This window comes from Lissotriton vulgaris, chromosome 6 (assembly GCF_964263255.1).
Source record: "Lissotriton vulgaris chromosome 6, aLisVul1.2, whole genome shotgun sequence".
Lineage (NCBI taxonomy): Eukaryota > Metazoa > Chordata > Amphibia > Caudata > Salamandridae > Lissotriton > Lissotriton vulgaris.
In genome coordinates this window covers 130475182-130494717 of record NC_141694.1, presented here as the reverse complement: position 1 = coordinate 130494717, position 19536 = coordinate 130475182, and the positions used below count along the sequence as shown (strand labels likewise).

General features: G+C 45.1%; 1 protein-coding gene across 1 annotated transcript in view; it reads right to left on the bottom strand.

Moving 5' to 3' along the window:
• Positions 1–19536, bottom strand: part of CNIH3 (cornichon family AMPA receptor auxiliary protein 3) — an 831126-nt gene that overhangs the window by 106782 nt on the left and 704808 nt on the right. The window lies entirely within an intron of this gene.

Genomic DNA, 19536 nt, shown 5'->3' with positions numbered 1-19536 from the left:
CGTGTACGTGGGGCTGAACCAAGCTTGGAAGATATGGGAGGGGAAACGAGGCAGAGAGAGAGATACTACGACGCCCATTCATTAAAATGCCAGGGGGAACAGAACTGATAGCTTTTCATGCAGCATTTCACAGCCTGCTGACATCACAGTATTTACCCTCTCTCGACCCAGCTTTAGGCACTTCACATTGACGGACTCAATGGCATGGAGTAGCAGGAGCGCGCTCGGAAGTACGGAGGACCATTGGACAAAACAAATAAATATTCTGGAAAGTCAGTTTTAAAAAACCTGGAGCACCTAGATGAAAGATGAAACTAAGAACGGTCGTCCTTCTTTGCAGATGGAAGGAACATGACTGGTCAGAAGGTGGTACCCACACCTGCCACAAATGGCGCAGGGCTTTACAACGTGACGCATCTCCCAGATGCGTCACGTTGTAAGTACCCCACACCATGGCACATCTTTTGCGCTGCTGCTGCGTCACAAAAGTGATGCAACGGTGGTGTAAAAGGGGCGCAAGGGGCTTGTAATCTGCCCCAAAGTGTGTACATTGTAATTAAACCAAATATATATAGCTTCATGTTGTTAATTAACTCAAAAAACAAAGTTATCTGTATTTGTTGTAGGAAAAATGGCCAAATAAAATGCCGCAAAATTGCCGCTAAATCTCCATATTTGTGCCGCTAAATTTCCATTTTTGTGCCGCTAAATTTGCTAATCCATGCCGCTATATCCTGGGGGGTCTGGTTATTGCCTAAATGATGTTATTAATCCTGATCTCCTGTTATCAAAATTCATCAATATCAATATTGTTATCGAGGGTATTTTTACCAAGAAATCATCAGCTAATAAAACCGTAAAATTGGGATGGTTTGATAATTCCTGCACTGTAGCCTTACGGGAATTGAAGCTTGCTTTAGGGTTTAAACCCCGAGACGGCAACAGAATTAAACAAACAAGGGCTAACTACAAATTGGCTATTTCTAATAGGAAAAAGGTCTTACAGAGAGAAGCATGGGATAAGTTGAATGAAGCAGTTGAGACTAAAAATAGTAAACTCTACTGGGAAATAGTCAACAGCCCATTTTTAAACACAGAAGGCATTCCGGAAATTACTTCCTATGTCGCATGTGAGGAGTGGATCACCCACTTTACCAATATCTTTAACCCAGAGGGGTTCTCACTAACCTTACCTCTTGCTGACTCGTCAATATGGACAGCTGTACCCTTGGGGATAACCCTGGAAGAGGGACTTGAAGGCCTTGCTAACAGCAAGGGGGGGAAGGCCCCGGGACCCGATGGGGTGCCTATAGATTTATTAAAAGCTGAACCTAACCTATGGGCCCCCATCCTGGTTAGGACTTTTAATTGTGCAGCCGAAGGCAACATTCCCCCCTCTTGGGGCCAATCGGTTATCATCCCCCTTTTTAAAAAAGGCAGTAAATCCGAGGCCTCCAACTACCGACCAATTTCTTTATTGGATGCCTCAGTTAAGGTTATGAGTAGAATTTTGCTCATAAGACTAGAAACTTGGGCCGAAGATATGAACATTTTAACTAAAGTGCAATATGGCTTTAGGAAAGGCATGGGCACATTAGAGCAATGCGTAAATTTGGATCTTCTAATTAACAAATACACAGTAGCCAAAAAGGGCAACTTATTTTTATGTTTTGCTGACCTGAGCAGCGCGTTTGATTTAGTTGATCACGGAATTCTTTGGCAGGTTTTACTGGAGTTAGGGGCACCGAAAGAAATAGTTCACTTCCTGGCAAGGCTCTACGAGAAACTATCTTGTAAAGTCCGATACGGTACCGTAGGTGAATGTACCCCATTCTTTAAGGTGTCTAGGGGCATCCGTCAAGGATGCGTATTAGCCCCTCTCTTATTTTCCCTTTTCATTAATTGTGTTGATCGCACCTTAGCTACTATACCGGCAGACGCTCCGCTGATTGGAGGCAACTCTGTCTCAATCTTATTATATGCGGATGACGCCGTTCTTTTATCCCGTACCCAGATAGGTTTACAGCGTCTCATTGATAGTTTTATGCTGTTTATACAAAACAGGAGACTCTGTGTAAATAAATCCAAGACCTATGTCATGTTGTGTGGTCAGTCAGCTAATAAACTGAAGTCCTGCTTCTTCTTAGACAGTGACAAAATGCTACAAGTTAAAACATTCTGTTACCTAGGAATCACCTATGCCAATGATGGGTCATGGAAATCCGAGCTTGACAATATCAGGTTGAAAATGACGCGAACTACTAGCAGCGTATTTCGATTTGCTTCCAAGCTCGGATCGAGAAGCATCCGAGATATGATTAATATCTACAATATTCGCTGTGTTCCCGCGGCACTGTACGGGGCGGGTGTGTAGGGTCACATAGATGGCACTTCTCTACAAAAAGACGAAAATAAGTTTTTAAGAAGAGTGTTATGTGTCCCCCATTCTGCTTCTGTTCAATTAATCCATGACGAGGTTGGGGTCGAGTTTCTTTCTGACTTAGCAGCCGTTCGTCCACTCTTATTGTGGCGCTCTATTTGGGCTAAGTCAGAGACTCGTCAATTCACTCAAGAAATTATTCTTGATTGTATAGGATTGGACTTTTCTTCACGCATCCTTTGGCTGAAATATATTCACTTCTGGTACAAAACTTTGTTTGATATTGATGTGCTCCTTGACCCCGAACTGGCGGTCGAAATCCCCCAAAAAGAAATTAAACAAACTTTTTTAATGCACAAAAAGAAAGGGCGTGATGAGGTATATGGCAAACTGGCTACTGTGAAGTTTTATAAGGAACTTAATTTACCATCGGGGTTCCAAGCCTATCTCTTAACAGTCAGCCGTCCATCTCATCAATTTGTCCTAACTCATGTCAGGTTGGGTATCGTACATCACCTTGTTGCGTTCCCAGTACAGAAACTTAAATCAGAAACCCCCTGCCCTTGTGACAGCGTTTCACGCCAGAGTTGCTGCCATTTTTTACTTTTCTGTAAATGTTATCACTTTTTAAGATTAAGGTACTTAAAACCTATTTTTATCAAATACAACATACGGTCATTTAAGAATGCCCTTGCGTTACTATCAGCCCTAGAAAATGTGGACATTTGTTTTTTTGTTGCTACTTTTATTCTGAAATGTACAGCTGCCAGGAAAAGTATTGTATTGCCATGATTTTATTCATTCCTGTCTGTACTTACTTGTCTTTTATAGCATGCGGTAAATAATTATGCAAAACGCCTTTTTTTATCCTGGGTTTGATGTAAAATGTACAGTTGCCAGGATGAGCACATTGTGCGATTATTACCTTTAATCCTGTCTGTACATGTTTGCTCCCCTGACTTTTCGCATCTTTAATGGTACAGCTGCCAGGAAGTGCCTAGTGCTGTTATATTTTTACACCGTCCTGTCTGTACCTACCTGTCTTTTAATTTTATTTGCAAATTACAATGTCCCATGTCTTAGGCTCTGGGTTCACCTTAAAACGTACAGCTGCCAGGATAAGCATTTTATGCAATAATTTCTTTATTCCTGTCTGTACGCGTATGATCCCCGCACCTTCTAGTTATTTATATCTTCAATCATGATTCGATGTCTTGCGCTTGTTAGTATATGTCTTTTGCCCATATGAAATATTCCGGATTTCCCTTGTATAACCTTGATTTTATAATAATTTTAATATAATGAATTGTTTTACATGTGTTGCTTGTATGATTTGTATTCACAAATTGAATAAAAGCTTTGAAATTGAAATTGAATTGGGTTAACAGGCAAAAAAAATTCAAGCTCTGTGAAACGAATAAGGCGGGTAAAAGTCTAGCTGCTTACTTAAAGTTTAAAATACAGAGGAATACAATTAACAGCATAACAGACCATAATGGCTTAACTCACTTTGATCCAGACAACATTTCTGACATTTTTAAACACTTCTATAGGACATTATACGCCAAAAACAAAGATTTAGACAACACTAGAGTACAAGATTACCTAAATGAATGTGATCTTCCAGCGCTTACAAAATCAGAACAGTTAGAACTTAATAGCCCAATTACCGCCTTAGAAATTAAGAATTCAATTAAAGCGCTCAAATGTGGGAAGGCCCCAGGTCACAATGGGTTTAGTGCCAAATTTTTTAAATGTTTTCCATCGCTTCTATTCCTTCCACTCTTACATTTGTTCCACGAATTTAGTAATGCAGGTAGAGTCGCTGGAACACTCGTGGAAACCATCATAGCAGTTCTACCAAAAGAAGGGAAAGACCCGACACTCCCCAAAAATTACAGACCAATATACCTCATCAACTTGGACTGTAAGCTCTACGCAATGATCCTTGCCAACCGTCTCCAAAAATTCTTGCCTAAACTTATTCACGCCTCTCAAGTGGGTTTCCTAAAGAATAGGCTATCCAGTGATAATACTAGGATCTTGGCCCACGTATTGGAGAAAGCTAAATTCACCGGCTCACCAACAGTAGCTATCACACTGGATGCCGAAAAGGCATTCAATACAGTGGACTGGACATACCTAGAAGCAACTCTGAATAAATTTAATTTGGGAGAAAATTTAACGCGTATGGTAATGTCTCTCTACTTCAGTCCCTCAGCTAGAGTACAAGCAGGAGGCTCTATCTCGCCCTCCTTTAAGTTAGAACAAGGAACAAGACAGAGCTGTCCCCTTTCCCCATCACTCTTCTTACTTGCCATCGAACCCTTTTTATTTCACATTAGGAACAATGATCAAATCGAAGGGGTCCGCTTTAATGATTACACAGTCAAAATTACCGCATATGCGGACGACGTTTTAGTGGTATCTGAAAATGCTGGGGAAGCTATCCCTGCTCTCATGTCCTCAATAGAAGGTTTCTTCAGAGTGTCCGGGTACAATCTTAATAAAGATAAGACTGAAGTTAAACTTCTAACCAACCAGGGCGGCAAAGAGATTATGGGACACACCGGTCTCTCATGGCAACCTAAATGTTTCAAATATCTGGACCTAGATTTCGACAAAGACCTGATCACTACCCTCCACACTAACGAAGCCTCTCTTTTTAAGAAAATATCCTCGTTAATGGAGGGGTGGTCCCCTAAATTTCTTTTATGGTGGGGTAGGGCCGAGACGTTGCAAATGAGGGTGATCCTTTGATTAGTTATCTAGCCAGCAGGCTGCCAATGATTTTATTTAATGATTTCCTGACCAGGATCTATAAGCTCTTCAACACGTTCCTCTGGCAGGGTAAGAAACCCAGAATATCAATGCATAAGCTCCAACTATCTTAGGAAAAAGGCGGTCTGGGTCTACCTTAAGCAAATTTTGCAGATCTGCGGTCCGCGAATTCACGCGAAATCGGGAAAAAATCAGCAAATTCGTGGATTTTCCCGCCAAAACGCAATTTTTTTTGCAAGTTGCACTATACTTGTGAAAGATTGACGAAATTGATGTACATAGACAGCATTCATTTCCCTTCTTCTCCCACTCCTCTCCCTGTGGGCACCATGGATACTGTAAATTATTGACCGCATCACCCTGCCCGTAAGAACCCATACCCTTATGCATATGTACAGCCATTCTAGGCACCATGGCCTTTTTACCCATTGGAATCCCCGGCTTCCCTCCTGCGCGTATCTTACACCCCCTCTCTCATGTATAGACCATGAAACCCTTTTCCTTTTGCGCGATCCTGATGTGAAAGGCAACCCTCCTGCTTGACCCAGGCATTCCCCATTCCCCTCTCAAAGAAGCATCCTTCGCCTCAGCTGACATAACCCCCCCCAGCTGTATCTGACTGCCCCTGTTCTCTCATGTACAGGTCATAGGATCTCTCTCTCTCTCTCTCTCTCTCTCTGTGCGACCCTGGCCCTGCGCGCACCCTGACCCCCTCCTTCTCCTCACATGAACAAGTCATAAACCCTCTTCTTCCGCAAAGCCCTGTCCTTGAGAGTCACGGCCGCGCCTGACCAGCACCTCCTTCCCTTCTATGAATGCCCCTCTGTTGACAAGCCTTCCCTCCGCGCCCGATTGTCCACGCGGGCATGAATACCACTCCTTTGATGACCCCTTCCCCCGAGTCCGGCTGACCACACATGTCCGAGGCCATCACCTAAGCCAGGAGATACCATTTACTGCCCTCATTGTATGAAGTCACCCCTCTTCAAAGGATCCACTATTGGTCCTAGCCACCCCACCCCCTGGGCTATGATCAGGCGTACACATCCTACGAAACACTCAGCTGCGTGATTGCCCTCCCCTCTTATCAGCAGGTCAAGGGTCCCCATTGTGAACGTATGTGGAGTAGGATCACCACGAGGATTATAGGGATGTCTTTCTTTTGCGTCATACTGTCCTGATTGTACCATCAAATGTCTTGTAAAGTATAAAAGCAAGAGTCTCAGCTCACTTGTTAGAGCACCTCCCGAAAGACACTGTGTTTCGTGTCCGAAATGACTGGCTCTCCTCATGAGAATTAAAACTCTGTTCTTGATTCCTGCTCCCAGCGCCCGTCTCTTTATTTGGTAATTATTCAGCATGGGAACTAAGAGGCGGTTTGCGCCAGCAGCCTGGGCATCGATGGTAATGCGGGCTCATTTTCCACAATTGGCGTCCCAACGCGGGGTCCATCAGTGACATAGGGTTCGGTAAGAGAGATCCAGACGAAGAAGTGAACGTCTAAAATGATCGGAGTATACCTGCCTTGAGAGGGCCCTAGCCCGGCTGCCGATCGACAGAACTTCACCAATTCTAAAAGGACCTCTCTTGAGTGACCTATTGTCCTGACTGGAATCCCACAGGAATGCTGCATGGAGTAAGAGAACAATCAGGCGCTGGAGGAGGAAGACGAAGAACTGTCCGTATGGTCCGGTCCGGGTAAGATTAAGTAGGGTGTTTTTACGCCTGATTGGTAGGGTGGTTCTATCCACCTGATTGATTGATTGATTGTATTGAAATCGGTATTTGTATACTGATATTGTATTGGTTGGTATTGGTTCATTTAGCTTTGAGGGCTACTTGACATATTGGTTCTCTTCTAGAGAACGAGACATTCTCTGTTTGCAAACAGCGGCGAATAGGAACGTCGTCCCTCTTTGCAGATAGAGAAGGGTAGGTAATGCAGACTTTTGTCCCCGTTGTAATCCGTCATGCCTACTTTTCTCCCCACTGAATTGTTTGAAGTCGATTAATAATCGATTGTTGCTCTTTGAGATCTTCCCTGTCCACAAACAGAGACGAATAGGAATATTCTGTTCCCTTTATGGATAGCGAAGGGCAGGTAATGCAGACATTTGTCCCCGTTGTAATCCGTCATGCCTGTTTTTCTCCCCATTGATTGGTTGGTTGCCTGGACATTGTTGTCCCAGGAATTGTTTCGTTTGAGGTATTTTCTATTTGCAAACAACGTGAAATAGAAATATTCTGTCTAGTCTTTGCAAGTAGAAAAGGGTAGGTTATGCCCCTTTGTGAATTCGTCAGTCCTACCCACTCCCAACTGGTTGGTTATTGTGGGGTAGCTCGCATGGTCCGCCCAGGAGACTACCCTTATGGAGGACATATGCTCTCTACTCATGGGCCATTTAGTAGAAATAGACCGACTGGTCCGTCCAGGAGGCTACCCTAGTAAGTGGAAGTACATCGCTCGGTCTGTCCAGGATGATACCCTAATGAAGGAATATATGTTCCCCTTTTTGATCGATAATCTCGTTCCACCCCGGACCATTTATTGGAGGGAACTCGCCTGGTCCGTCCAGAAGTACCCCCTAGTGAAAAGGACACATAAAAATATGAAGTGATCACCGTTCCCTACTAACAGAAAGCCTTAGCTCGAAACACGCTAAGGAAGAGAAAGAAAAATAAAAGGAAATCAGGCTAAGTCAGTAACCCCCTGATGAGCTTTTGACTTCACCAAAAATAAGAAACATTAGAAATAGTTCGTAATAAGAAATGTAAAATGGCGAAAAGGTTTGATAGCAGAAAATAGCCACGAGGTAGCTAGGCTTCACTGCCTGTTCCTGCCCCCAACATGTCTGCCTCATTGCCCGCCCCGCCCAAATAAAGGTCACATGAAATAGAAACAACTCAATAGGTACCTACCCCTATTCCGGAAGCTCCCGAAGTGCAACAGGTCCGCGGTTACGCCCATCCGGAAGGCGAGGCCTCGAGGCACGAGGGACTCGCCTGGCCACGGTCAGGAGGAGATGATGTTGGGCAGGCGGTCCAAAGGATGACAAGGACCTCTCCATCTTTTCTCTTCTGCCGCCCTGCAGGCAGCGGGGAGAGAGGGGGCTGTCTTGCCTCGGCCACCGACCACCCCTCTCTCTCACCCGATCCGGCTTTCGTCGAAGGCCGAAGCCAAGGCGAGAACGGCGGCAAATCAAGTAGTCCCGCCACATGCCAAATTCGCCGCATGCCATCGCCTGCATAGGTACAGGCAGTCCCGCCACATTTCAAGCTCCCTGGAGAGTTGGAGGTAGTCCCGCCACATGTCGAAAAGGGAGGGGGGGGGCTGTCTTGCCCCAGCCGCCGACCACCCCCCCCCCCATCATCAATGGTTGGCACGGCCAATATCGAGACGACGGAGCCGAGGAACGGCGCGGGGTCGCTGGAAGGGGGAGGCGGCGCGAACGACCCTCCCCCACCTCCCTCCAGGTGGAGGCTTCCAGCGACACCCCAACACTCTTTGCTTAAAGAGGGTCAACATCAAAAAGCGGTCTTCTGCCCAGGACGGGCACTCGCTCCATATCGCCTCTCCTCGACCTTGAAGATTCTATAAGAGCCGGGGGGGCCCCGACCCCCTGCATGGGTGCCCCCGCCCCCTTCGCTGGGAACCACGACATCGGTGCTACTCCTGCCGGCACCAGCCTCGGATCGGAAATGGCTAAAATGCCGCCACGGCACAAGCTTGTTCAGTTCCGGAGGAACACCAGGATGACCCGGTAGGAAAATTGTTGCCGCCCTTCCCACTCTTTGACTCATGGTCCATATTGTTAGACTGTTAACCACATAGCACGAGACTTTTTGAACTGCCAGCGGAAAGTTCTGGGCCAACCGTGTGAGACTAGAGACACTCTGGCTGTGCTGGAACTTGCCTGACCCCACCCAAAATGGCGCCAACACAAAATGAGACGTTTTTAATGAACTTTGTTGCACCCTGATTGCGCAAGCTTTTTACCCCGAGATATATAACGTTTTGGATAATGAAAGTAGATATGAAGGATATTGAGTATGTGCTTGGACAATGAATTGACTTAGGGTGGGTACTGATTATGAGTTGTAAAATGAATTGGTGTAATTTAAGGTAATGAATGAACATTGGATAATGTATTTATGAATTTATTAAAGATGAATTACTGACATGCATCATGCTTGCTCTGTAGGGGAGTTTAATACGATTTTATTGCACTGCCGCACTTTATGCAATGAACTGCCACCAGCTTTGTTCTTCCTATGTACAGTTCCAATCTGCTCCGTGGCTAGTCCACTGGGTTGTAGGCCTGTATTTATACGTCAACACTTTTTATTAAAAGTATTTTGAAAACGAAAGCATAGTTGTAGCGGTTGCATTAATGAGTTTTGAATGTATTACTACTGTAAGCAACGAGAAAGTATGATGAAGGTTAAAGGTTAAAAAGGACCCGATATTTAGCAGCCACACTATGTGTCACAGGCAGCCGGAAAAGTGCTTTAGAAGACCTAAAAACGACACCACAGAAATGCCACCTGACCGCCACCCTTGTACCCGATCAAAAGGGGTTACGACCAAGTAACTCATGTAGATACGCAGATCGTCAATGATTATCTGTCTGACCTTTCTGGTCCATCTGGGCTTAAAACGCCGTGATGGTAGGGAAATGCACTACATGGAGATAGGTCGAGTATGTGGTGGGTAAAAACATTTCCGGATTACTGCATGTTGATGAGGTTTGAATATTGCCCCCCCACCCCTTCTTTCTCCTCCCTTCTGCAGGTCACGTCGGAACCCTGGCTGATGTATGGATGGACGATGGCCGAACCGCCAATGAGAAGGGGAAGAAGGGAATATGAGTATGGTCCTTATGACAAATAAAAGTTTGTTCTAAAAAAGAGACGTAGACTTAAACATGACTGTTCCTCCTTAGAATATAGCAACTGAGAGGATGGACTGACATAGAAACTGGACAGGTACTGAGTGACGAAAAATTGATTAGAAACGACGCGTTAAATAATATAACTGGACGTTTTGACTAGGTAGGGATAGGACAAAGAAAAATAGTACGGGTAAGGGTTGCTACGGCACCACCCGCCTAGGAAGTTAGAAATGTTGCCGATGTTCAAAATGCACTGCCCCCTTTCTCACACTCTTACAGATATAGCCAAGCCGTCCGACTGTTTTCCCGATCAATGCTTGCCGTTGCCTCAGCCTGGAGAACTTCCCACCAAAGGAGGGAACAGAAAAATGGTTTAAAATCCAACCATGGGTAACTAGCACGACCAGGTTAATTTCTGATCAACAAACCGAGGTGTGAGTATTGGTAATTGGGAGCGCTCGCAGGCGTGACAAGCGAGAAGGGAAAGGGGGGAAGGGCAGAAGGAGCTAAGCACGTAGATAAATAGGATAGTAAAGATACGTAGGATATATATAAAAACAGATCTTGTAGACTAACAATTGTTTCCTGTCTTGTCGTGAATGTCTTGTATATGTGTAATATATGTGCCGTCTTCCCTGTCTGAGTTTGTGTGTGTGTAACGTACGAATTTATGTCTCCCCTCTGTCTGTATCTGCATGTTACCTGACCTTTGCCGTTCTGTGTTGTGAGCGCACTAAATGACCTATTTTCGTACACGTCTCTCTCTCTCTCCACCCCTTTTTATCTCTCTCTCTCTCTCTCTCTCTTTACATGTCATACGTGTACCGAATGGCTCGTTTAGATTGCGGACGACTCTCACTCTCTATGAGAGTCTCCCTATTTTCTATCCCTCTTTTTGGTAAAATTGTGCCTCACCGGCACCAGCCTGATTTGATACATATTGAACGCGAAGGTGTTCAGCGAAATTGACCGAAACTAAAATGACTGTATCTCGCCATGTTACTGCCTCTCCTTTCTGCAAAATGAATGAACTTGAATTGGCTGAGAAGGAAAGGACAGGTAAGACGACTAAGGTCCCCAAATCTGGCTATTCATAGGGGAACTGTATGTCAATGGCATCCTATGTCTGTTCTTCAGAAACGAACGCCAACGTCTAGATTGACACCCAATACCCAGATTGCCCCACCCCTTCGCACCCAAGCGCGAGCGCCCGAAGTATACCCTCCCCATTTGATAGACCCCAGCTGCTGTCCCGGGTATAAACATAATGACCATGAGTAGCTGTTGACCCTTGAGGAAATTTTGTTTTGCCCGACTCTCGACGATAGCACCCCCGCCCTGTGTGAAAATGTTAGCCAGTCCTGAAGGAAAATGGTGTGTAATGTTGAATATGATGTAACGCACAGTTGATGGAAATGTCATTCATCCTCACGTGAGTTATAAACAGGATAATGAATAAAACTTGGCTCAAACTCAGTAGGAATGCTGACACATGCACTGCTTGGTAATAGACCTCTGACTGTGACCGATGAGCATAAACTCTCAAATGCGTAGAATTGAGGGAGGAATTCATATGCGTAGATGTCTTCTTCTGCCATTTCTCTAAAACGTTGTCTTGTACCTATTCAAAGATTCACGATCACCGAAGGAGATGGGTCAGATGTGACGTACAGCCTGACTGCAGATCTTGGGACACGTGTGACATCGACCAGAGGTGGAGCTGCAGGGCAACAAGACACGGGACGAGACCGCAATTTCAACGTGGAAAATGAAAAATGACGGGCCGCCTTGAAGCCCTCCGACTGCTAACCCACGTGTGCCTGGAGTCTCCGTCCGCCTTCTTTGGGCCCGATTGATGGGCCTGCCTGCTTGTTATCCTTTGCTCCCTTGGTCCCTTCTGTGTGTCCCAGGAACTCTGACCCAACTCCGCTCACTCTCTCTCCTATCGACTATTTGAACAACATTCACCCACCTTCCCACGTGACTTTTTGCCAAAGGAAAGAGCTGCAATTATATGGGAATAGGGTGTTGCCACAGAACTATAGGTGCCGAGCATAAGGCGCCGCCAAACGGATTGTTTAGGGAACAGGACTGTGGTCTAACAGCAGAGGACTGACCGCACCCTGCAACGCGTAAGGATAGAACCGAGCTGGACCTATAGCTCCACCGCCGGTGCTCAACAGCGCCAACGAAAGTACCCAGATTAGAGCCTACCAGTGATGGCTCGCTGATAAAAAGACACTGTGACGAAGAGATCTTATGTATTGAACTGAATTCCGCTCTCAACTACCTGGTCAAAACTGTTCATTGGTCACATTTTTTAAGTCAGAAAGATTCATGCTATGTAGTGTGTTTAATTGTCAGGAACACAACGAAAATGTAATTTCCCATGTACTGCATTCTTCCCATCGCCTTAACTGTCTATGATTGTACGCCACATGTTAGTATCGACAAAGTGCTAATTCGTCAACGATGCATGTCTACCTGTAATCACATCAGCTGAAAAAATGATTGCTGTTATGTAAAAAGGGGCGACTGTGAAAGATTGACGAAATTGATGTACATAGACAGCATTCATTTCCCTTCTTCTCCCACTCCTCTCCCTGTGGGCACCATGGATACTGTAAATTATTGACCGCATCACCCTGCCCGTAAGAACCCATACCCTTATGCATATGTACAGCCATTCTAGGCACCATGGCCTTTTTACCCATTGGAATCCCCGGCTTCCCTCCTGCGCGTATCTTACACCCCCTCTCTCATGTATAGACCATGAAACCCTTTTCCTTTTGCGCGATCCTGATGTGAAAGGCAACCCTCCTGCTTGACCCAGGCATTCCCCATTCCCCTCTCAAAGAAGCATCCTTCGCCTCAGCTGACATAACCCCCCCCCAGCTGTATCTGACTGCCCCTGTTCTCTCATGTACAGGTCATAGGATCTCTCTCTCTCTCTCTCTCTCTCTCTGTGCGACCCTGGCCCTGCGCGCACCCTGACCCCCTCCTTCTCCTCACATGAACAAGTCATAAACCCTCTTCTTCCGCAAAGCCCTGTCCTTGAGAGTCACGGCCGCGCCTGACCAGCACCTCCTTTCCTTCTATGAATGCCCCTCTGTTGACAAGCCTTCCCTCCGCGCCCGATTGTCCACGCGGGCATGAATACCACTCCTTTGATGACCCCTTCCCCCGAGTCCGGCTGACCACACATGTCCGAGGCCATCACCTAAGCCAGGAGATACCATTTACTGCCCTCATTGTATGAAGTCACCCCTCTTCAAAGGATCCACTATTGGTCCTAGCCACCCCACCCCCTGGGCTATGATCAGGCGTACACATCCTACGAAACACTCAGCTGCGTGATTGCCCTCCCCTCTTATCAGCAGGTCAAGGGTCCCCATTGTGAACGTATGTGGAGTAGGATCACCACGAGGATTATAGGGATGTCTTTCTTTTGCGTCATACTGTCCTGATTGTACCATCAAATGTCTTGTAAAGTATAAAAGCAAGAGTCTCAGCTCACTTGTTAGAGCACCTCCCGAAAGACACTGTGTTTCGTGTCCGAAATGACTGGCTCTCCTCATGAGAAGTAAAACTCTGTTCTTGATTCCTGCTTCCAGCGCCCGTCTCTTTATTTGGTAATTATTCAGCATGGGAACTAAGAGGCGGTTTGCGCCAGCAGCCTGGGCATCGATGGTAATGCGGGCTCATTTTCCACATACTCAACTGGAGTACTTTCTCCTGGCTAATCAGTGAGTGATACCTCGTTGGGTAAATGTATAGTGCTTTTCCTACACTGCAGCTGTGTAAAGGGTCAGAAGATTTGTCTCCACTGACCATGTGTGCCTGTAACTTTGCCACCGAGCCAAAAGGCGCCGAGGTCCCTTGAGTGAGCTGTCCATCATAGTGGGGAAAGGGCGGGAAGACGTTTCTTACCGCTAGTGTGTGGTGCGGGGCCGAACGGGCGGGTCTTCTATGCATGCTCACATGCCTCTTGTGTATAAAGGGTCAGAGAGCGAGCAGGGCATCATATGAGGAGAAAGCAGCCACCTGGTCACAAGAACTACACGGGGTTAACGCTTGAGAAACTCATGGATGCAAAGACCTCCCCGAAGTATTGCAGCTAATTTCCGACGGCAGAGACAGGGTTAAAGCACACTTGCCCAGCCTCGACCGTGCTCACTAATGTTTTGGGCTGATTAAAACGTTACTGAATTTATGCCTCAACTCGGGCACCTGCTTCTTCTGTAAGTGCTTCCTGTTGAGGTTTAATTTTTGTGACAGGATCCTCGCGCCAGAATGAATCCTGCCCTGCATAGTTATCCATGAAGATGCCACTATGATGGATGAAGCTGTCCATCATAGTGGGGAAAGGGCTGGAAGACGTTTCATACCGCTGGTGTGTGGTGCAGGGCCGATCGGGCGGAGCTGCTATGCGTGTTCACATGCCTCTTGTGTATAAAGGGTCAGAGAGCGAGCAGGGCATCATATGAGGAGAAAGCAGCCTCCTGGCCACAGGAACTACGCGGGGTTCACGCTCGAGAAACTCATGGATGCAGAGACCTCCCCGAAGTATTACAGCTAATTTTCGACGGCAAAGACGGGGTTAAAGGCAAGCACACTTGCCCAGCCTCGACCGTGCTCACTAATGTTTTGGACTGATTAAAACGTTACTGAATTTGAGCTTCAACTTGGGCACCTGCTTTATTTATATCTGTAAGTGCTTCTTGTTAAGGTTTAATTTTTGTGACAGGAGCCTCATGCCATACTTGTAACTATTCTCTGACCCTGCTTCGCAGGTCAGAGCAGGGTCAGAGAATAGGTGAAAGTAGGCAACGAACTCTGGAGGCACCGCTCAGGAAGCACTTACAGGGTTGCAGCAGGTGTCCAAGTTGAAGGTAATTTCTTTGTAATCATTTTGTAAATGCTTACAAAGAAATTAGCTTCAACTTGGGCACCTGCTGTAACCCTATAAGTGCTTCATGGAAAATTCGTCCCGCTCGCGGATTCGCAGATTTTTCTGCAATTTTGCGAGGTTCGCGGATTGCGAAATTGCGGAAAATCCGCAAATTCCGCGAGCGGAACGAATTTTCGCCCCACACTTAGTCTACCTAACTTTAGGAACTATCAAACAGCATTTCTATACAAGCAAGGAGCTAACTGGTTGTTTGCACATCCGGACTATACGCCAGTGTGGTTTGATATAGAAAAGCCACTCATCGAAAATATGCCTTTCTCTGCCCTCCTCACCATGGATCTCTCCCACCTACCTCACTCACAATGCATCCTCCTTAATACTAGAGGTTAGATCCCCCATATAAACTAATAGTCAATAAGTCTAACGTGGCCTCTCTATGGCGAACCCCTTCTTTGAGGATTGATGGTAAAATACTCCACTGGAATTACTGGTCTCATAAAGGAATAAACCTAGTAAAAGACCTTTTTACAGGGACCCTCCCTTTACCTTTCTCTACCTTCCAGGACCGACACAATTTAACTCCAATGGATTTTTTTACTTCCTGAAGTTGAAATCTCTCCTCTCAGCTCGTTCTATTAAACCCTACGAACCAACATTAGTGTCTCAGATATCCCTAATATTGAAATCAGGACACACCGTCTCTAAAATTTATAAAATCCTATTACCCAACCCCCTAAGACGCATAAAAAATACAAGGTCACGTGGGCATCTGAACCCAATTCCACTAATACCCCCTATGACTGGGACAAAATACACAGCACAATTTTTGTGAATAAAATATCCCTAATACTTTCACAGACCAAGTATATGTTACTAAATAGGTCGTACTGGACTCCAGAATTTTATTTTTTTACTCCATCTAAGCGAAAGCCCGACATACTGGAACTGTAACTCAGTGGTTGGAGACCTCTCCCATATGCTCTTTACCTGCCCTACTTTACAACGATGTATAGGTCACATCTTCAACATCAATTTCCCCAGAAAATTCTCGTATGTTATATTAGGCGTTCTTGACCCGACGCTAGAAAATGTTACCGACCGATACTTGCTGGATCTGATGCTTACTTTAGCCTGTAAAATCGTACTATGCAATTGGAAGAATGCCAAAGGTGTATCCTTTAGAGTGTGACAGGAATGGCTGTCCTTTCTCAGAGAAGCGGACAACCCCGCACTTCACACTTCTCCATGGCGTAAGACTCACCGAAAACTCTGGAAATCCCTGGACGCTTCATCATTCTCATTTGATCCTCCGTGATTACAACCTGTTGTGGTAACATCTGTATGTCTCTCAATTCATATTCCTTAGTAGGCTGTTGATATTGGCTAGGACTGTGTATGACATCATACTATTTCCTTATGTGGTTCCTCGTGGTATATATATATATATGTTCACTGCTGATCCTACAATCCGTGATCAATAAGTAGTCTCTGACTGCACTTGGTAGGCACTTGAGCACCTTACCACGTATGTAATGATTGATTTGGACTTATTTTGGACTTATTTTATTGTTATTGGTATTTTCTCTAGTTTATTATTATCTTTCTTTATTTTCCTTTACTTATATTACTTTATTATTATATTCTGTGTTATGTATACTTGTTTGTATTTTGTATTTCTTATAATTCAATAAAGACGATTTGAAAACAAAAAAAAAGAAGGATAATGAAAATACCACTTTTACAAAGTAGGTATTTTCTTGCCTAACTGTCCAGGCCTGCCTCTACTAGGTTGTGTATTCCTTGTCTGGGTTTGTGAGTGACAGGGCTGGAGGATTCCAGGACACAGGCTGGGGCAGCCCAGTGGTGAATAGAGAGATCTGCATCTAGATGGGAGGGAGGAGTTGCACCTGGAACCTGAATATGGCTGGGTCTTCCCTCTACAATGCTGGCTCCACCTACCGTGGCTTGTCTGATGTCTCTGCCCTGCGAAAGGAGAGAAGGAATCATGTCAACAAAGTGGTCCAGAGCTACACCTCCCCTCCCCTGTGGTGGTTCCACCCCCTGTGGGGCAGCTAATGTCTCTGCCCTGCATAGTGAAAGGAAGAAGAGAGTCATGTAAACAAAGTGCTCAGGAACTGGTTTGGACTAGGCAGAGGCCTCTCTGCCTTCAGAGAACAAAGAATTTTGGGGTTTAAATATTGGGACCTTGATCCCAAGAAATTAGATCACTTTTGGAACAAGAAACCTTTTGCCAAGGGGAAGAACTGCCCCTCTGCCAGTGTGCTATTTGCTGGGTTGGCCTGCAGTGGTTGTTTCATTGCCAAGGAAAGGAGAAGGAATTTTTAAAGGACTTTAATCATTTACAGAATATTCTCCAAGAGCTTGAACTGTGCTTGCCTCCTGCTGAAGTCTCAGGGACAAAAGACTTCATCTCCAGCTCCCCTCTGAATGTCTTTGCTGGGAATTCTGACTCCAGGCATTTTCGTGCCACTGGGAGCTGGAAGCGCGACACATCGAGAGGAAGCGTATCGCTGCTTGCAGCTGAAATAGTTGCATCGCCGGAGAAGCAAGCCTTCGCCTCATCTCCCTGGAAGCGTGTGTTCATCGAAGCTGCCTGCTGTCGCATCACCGGAGAAGCGTGACCCCATCGAGAGAGTCGTCATCGCATCGCCGGAGAAGTGTATCTCAGGGCCTGTTGTGACTCCAAAGCACAGAGTCATCGCAAGGCTGCCAAGGCGTCTACGCATCATCATCGCATCGTCGCATCAGGGGCGCCATCTTCTCGCATCGCAACCGGATCATCGCATCGCATCAAGGCGCCATCTTGAGCACCGAAATGGGCCCGCAGACCGAGAATCTACGCATCACCTCCGCACCGATAAGGATCACAACGCATCCCCTACTCTGCGCAAGCATTGAGGCACGATGCATCATCTCCTCCGGATCACGGAACCGACGCATCTCCCCTTTTGCGAGCCTTTTGTTCACTTTGCGCTACGCATGCAGGTACTTTGTCGCATTCATCACCAACTTGAACTAAGGAACTTTAATCATCTTTAAATCAACTTTAAGTATAGTATTGTGGATTTATGTCATTTGAGGTCTTGTGTTAAGTATATATAAAGAATACTTATTTTTATAAAACCTATGTTGTGTCGATCTGTAGTGTTTCCCCTCTATTACTGTGTATATTCACAAATGTTTAACACACTGTCTCTAAGATAAGCCTGTCTGCTCAGGCCAAGCTACCAAGGGGGCTTAGAAGTAAGGGTCCCTATTTGAACAAAGGTGAATACCATTGCCAACTAGAGACCCCCAGATCTAACACCCTAAGTGGGACGGGTACGCCCAGGCATTGGTCCTGTGCACACTTTGTCATGGGAACCAAGCTGTACCAGCTGACAAGTCCACAACTAGGGCAAACCCGGTCCTGGATTGCTTATGTGCAGTTCAGGGAGGAGCAAGACTGATTTGCATGTAGCTCGGTCCAAACTAACTTGCCATGGTGTGCAAATTATCAATGAATTAGGGGTGGCTCGAGTGTTGTGCAAAGTAAGTCAGCACTTGATGTTTCACAAGTAGCTGAAGAAACCAGTAAAAAATGCTACTGGAGAGCTTGAAGCGGGTGCTGCAGAAATTCAGAGGGAAATGCAAAATGTAAATCAATGAGGTAAAGAAAGCCAATTAAGAAGTGCACAGCTCCTGATTGTCCGTATGTGTGAACAATTGAACCAGAAGACACTACCTGGAAAAATCTTAGATTTATTTTTGTTTGGAGATCCAGACAAACTACCATTAGTTAAAAAAAGAGACAGAGAAATCTTGGATGCTGAATATGTTATCCTAAAATACAGAGAACGGTTGACTGTTGCAGAATTATTAACCGATTTTTGAAGAACTTTGTTTTTGAAAATTTTGAAAGACTTCTTTTTTTGAAGGACAGATAAGAAGAGAAAAAGTCAATGAAAAGAGAAGATTTGTACGGGTTTCAAAGTTGTTTTAGTCGTTTTTATGTCAGCTATTGTTACTGGACTGCTAGTATACGTATTTCCTCCTGTGGGTGAATCTCTCCAACACTGCTAATGACAATAGTACTAAACATGATGAAATAGATGTTACAAATAATTGTAAGAATAATTATTTAGAAAATACTTACATGTTGCTGTTAAAGAATAATAGAGATCATGAATGTTGCTGATTTCAGTTTCTAAAGGTGTAACTTGCATGCAATCACCTTTCTCCTATGCTGATTCCTGATCAATATATTATTAAATAATAAGGCATTAGAGGCTTTTTGGGGAATTTAATACAGCTCCCAATAGATGAGTTGCCTGTTTTTGCAAATCTTGGGGGAGCTGAGTTTACGCCACTTCCTATAAAGTTTCACAATGCCAATATAAAAAGTAATAATGTGAAGAATGTGCAAACTAATTGAAGCAGAGCATCATTTTAATGGAGAACATAATAATAAAAAAATGTTAAACCTCCAGGTTCTGGAGTATTGAAAATCAGTTTTAAAGAAGATGCAGTAATCAGGAAATCACAAATACATCCAAGTTTTGTAGTTTAGT